Source organism: Talpa occidentalis, unplaced genomic scaffold (assembly GCF_014898055.3).
Source record: "Talpa occidentalis isolate TD23 unplaced genomic scaffold, MPIMG_talOcc4v2.1 talOcc4.5, whole genome shotgun sequence".
In the NCBI taxonomy this organism is placed as follows: domain Eukaryota; kingdom Metazoa; phylum Chordata; class Mammalia; order Eulipotyphla; family Talpidae; genus Talpa; species Talpa occidentalis.
In genome coordinates this window covers 46,063,764-46,067,764 of record NW_023604861.1, presented here as the reverse complement: position 1 = coordinate 46,067,764, position 4,001 = coordinate 46,063,764, and the positions used below count along the sequence as shown (strand labels likewise).

General features: G+C 38.4%; 1 pseudogene; it reads left to right on the top strand.

Moving 5' to 3' along the window:
* The first annotated feature begins 2,800 nt into the window (after nucleotides 1–2,800).
* On the top strand, nucleotides 2,801–3,685 carry LOC119258517 (60S ribosomal protein L6-like; annotated as a pseudogene).
* Nucleotides 3,686–4,001: the final 316 nt, after the last annotated feature.

Sequence of the window (4,001 nt, the reverse complement as noted above, 5' to 3'; positions counted from 1 at the left end):
AGCTCTGAAAGGACACCTCATTTCCAGAGTTAGCCATGTGTCATTTTGACAATAGATATCCTTAAAGTGAGAGACAAGGTGTGAGACAATGACCAGTGTTATCAGATCAAACAGACACTCTGAAAATCAATTAGATATTTGAGACATTTGACAGAGTCAAATAATCAACTGAAAAACTACCTATCATGAAAAAGTGACTCTGTTAATTCATTTTCTGGTTAAAAACATTTTCAGATGATCTGGGAAAAGGCACACTGCCAAATATGAAGAATTATTACACAGTTACAGTAAGGAAGTTCTCTTTACCACATATTGCTAGGCCATATGGTACAAGGAATCTTGATCTCTAATTTACATTGTAATAGAAAAATCAAAATGATTTGCAAATCTAACTGTGAAAAAGTAAAGCAATAAAATGCCTGGAGGAAAAAGTACAATGATTTTTGAAGGAGGCAGAGATTTCTTAAACAGGGCACAAAAACACTAATAAAAGAAAAAATTAGTTGAGCTATTTTAAGCTGAAGAATTCTATTCATCAAAAGATGTTATTTTAAAAAGAAGATAATCTGTATATTGGAAGATGATATTTGCAATACATGCTCAACAAAGGACTTACATTTTGAATATAAAAATAACTCTATAAGAAAAAAACAGAATGTTAAATGGAAAAAAATTGATTTGAACAAATCCTTAACCAAAAAGTATATCCAATTACCAATAAACATATGAAAAGTATCCAACTTCATAAGTCACAAAGGAAATGACTACTAAAATGTGAAGCCATTATACACCTACGAAGACAGCTAAAAGGAAAAACGCCAAAAACTGCAAGGATATGGAACTAGAACTCCCACATAATTCTGGTGGCAGTGTAAATTTGCAAAACCATTTTTGACAACATAACTGAAGTTGAATTAAAGCTGAACAGATGTACACTCTACAATCCAGTAATTCTACTATTAAGTAGAAACTCAACAAAAATGCATGCTCCTTAACATTCAGCACAAACTCAATCAAAATCCGAGGTTATTTGGTGAATGTCAATAAACTAATTTCAAAGTTTGTATAGAGTGGCAAAAGACCCAGAATAAGCAACACAATATTCAAGGAGAACAACAAAATTGGCATTACCCAGCTTCAAGACTTACTAGAAAGCTACTATAAAGCTACAAGATTGTGTGATATTGGTGAAAGGATAGACAAATAGATCAACAGAACAGAATGGAGAGCCCAGATAATAGACTCACACAAAGAGAAAGAGCAAAGGTTAACACATTGGAGAAAGGAAATTCTCTTCAACAACTGGTGCTGACAATGGACTGCGGGTGTCTTGGTGGTGGGTGTGGTGTTGTAACAATACCTGAGGGGGGTGATATATACTTCCAATGTATAAGCAAGGATGTAAACCAGTGTTAACTCAATAAAAATGATAATTTTTTATATGGTACTAAAACAACTGGACATTCACATGCAAAAAAAAATCTAAATACAGAGCTTTATTTCTTTTTTTTTAAGATTTATTTATTTTTACGGGCCTCCCCTGGTGGCGCAGGTGGTTTAGGGCCGCGCTATGAAGCTCTCCACAGCCTCTGCAGTGCTGGTTCGATCCCTGCCGGCTGGCGAGAGTCCCACGTGGCGCGGCAGACCTCTCCTGTCATGCTCGCTTCTCCCCTCAGCAGTGTATTTCGTCAGTCTGCCTGTTCTGCTCCCCGCTCTGTCTCTGGTCAATCCTCTCACCCCTCCTGCACATCTGGCCTGTACCCCAGTTCTTGTGTAAAAATGAATAAATAAATCTTTAAAAAAAAGATTTATTTATTTTTATACAAGAAGCGGGGCACAGACCAGATGAGCGGGAGGGTGAGGGGATTCACCAGAGACAGAGCGGGGAACAGAACAGGCAGACTGACGAAATACACTGCTGAGGGGAGCAGCAGGCACGACAGCAGAGGTCTGCCGCACCATGTGGGACCCTCGCCGGCCGGCCGGGATCGAACTGGCGCTGCAGAGGTTGCAGACAGCTTCATAGCCTAGCGCTCAACCGCCTGCGCCGCCAGGGAGGCCCTAAATACAGAGCTTTATAACCCCTCACAAAAGTTAAGTTGAAGTGACCCATGCACCTAAATATAAATTAAAAATCAATAAAATGTCTAAATGATGATAAGGTAGGAGAGAATTTAGATAGTCTTGGGTTTGGTAATGACTTTTTAGATATACTAAAGGCATAAATCATGAAAGTAAGATCTGGTAAATTGGACTTCATTAAAATTAAAAATTAATGCTCTGTGAAAGACACTGTTAAGAGAATGAGAAAACTAGTGAAAGATTTGGGGAAAATAATTGCAAAACATATATTTGATAAAGATTGACATCCAAAATACACAAAGAACTTCTAAAACTCAACAATAAGAAAATAAAAACATGTCTCTAAAGTGGGCCAAAAAATCTGAACAAATCCCTCACCAAAAAATATAGACAGATGGTAAATAAAAATATGGAAAGATGATCAACTTTATGAGTCATTAAGGACTTGCAAATTAAAACAACAATGAGATATCATTGCATGTTATTAACTAACATCCCAAACTACTAACAGCACCAAATACAGAAGAGGATGTGGAGCAACAGAAACTCTCGCTCACCACTGCTGGTGGGAATGCAGAATGGTACAGTCACTGTGGAAGACAGTTTGGTTGTTTCTTACAAAACTATATATAATCTACTATATGATCAAGCCATTTTACTCCCTTGTATTTACCCAAGGAAGTTAAAATCTTATGTTCACTTTTTCTCATCTTGCCAGATGGTGGCTGAGAAGGCTGCGAAGCTGGCTACTCCTGAGAAACAGCCTGAAGCCAACAAGGCTAATGGTGACAAGGTTAAGACAGAAACCCCAAGACCAAATTGCCTAAGAGGGGGAATTCCACTGCAGCCCAAACTCTGTCCTAGTTAGAGGAATAGCCAGATATTCCTGATCTGCTATGTATTCCAGAAAGACCATGTACAAGAGAAAGTGCTCAGCAACTAAGTCCAGGACTGAAAAGAAAGAGGAGTAGAAGGTTCTTGCTACTGTCACAAAACCAATTAATTAGTGGTGACAAAAATGACAGCACCCCAGTGGCTAAACTTCACAAGATGCTAGCCCACTATCCCACTAAAGATGTGTTTGAAAGCTGTTGATTCAAAGCAAAAACCCTCAGTCAGTGAGAAAACCAAGAGTGAGCCTCACTCCTTGAGTCATTCTGATCTTCCTCACCAGGCATCATAGAGGGAAGAGGGTGATTTTTTCTGAAGCAGCTGAGCAGTGGCTTGTTACTGGTGACTGGACCTCTGTCCCTCAGTCAAGTTTCCGCTGGGTAGAACACACCAGAAATTTATCATCCCCACTTCCACCAAAATTGCTGTCAATGAAATGAAAATCCCAAAATACCTCACTGAGGCTTACTTCAAGAAGAAGCAGTGTAAGCTCCAGCACCAGGAAGGTAAGATCTTCCACACAGAAAAGGAGAAATACGAGATGACAGAGCAGCACAAGGCTGATCATAGAGCTGTGGGCTCTCAAATGTTGCCAAAAGTCAAAGCTATTCCTTAACTCCAGGGCTACTTTTGCTCAGTGTTTCCTCTCATAAATGGAATTTACCTCACAAGTCAGTGTTTTAAATGTCCAACAAAGAATATAATTAAATAACTGATCCATTAAAAATAAAAACTTATGTTCACACAAATACCTACACATGAATGTTTATAGCAGATTTATTCATGATTGTGGAAACTTGGAAGCAACCAAGTTGTCAATAAGTGAATAGATAAACTGTGGCACATCCATACAATGTAATATCATTCAAAAGAAATGAGCTGTCAAACCCTAAAAAGACAGAGGAACTTTAAATGCATGTAACTAGGCGAAAGAAACCAATCTGGGAAAGATATAGAGTATGATGCCAACTATATGGCCTCTGGAAAAGGCAAAACTATAGAGACAATAAAAAGAACTGTGGTTGCCA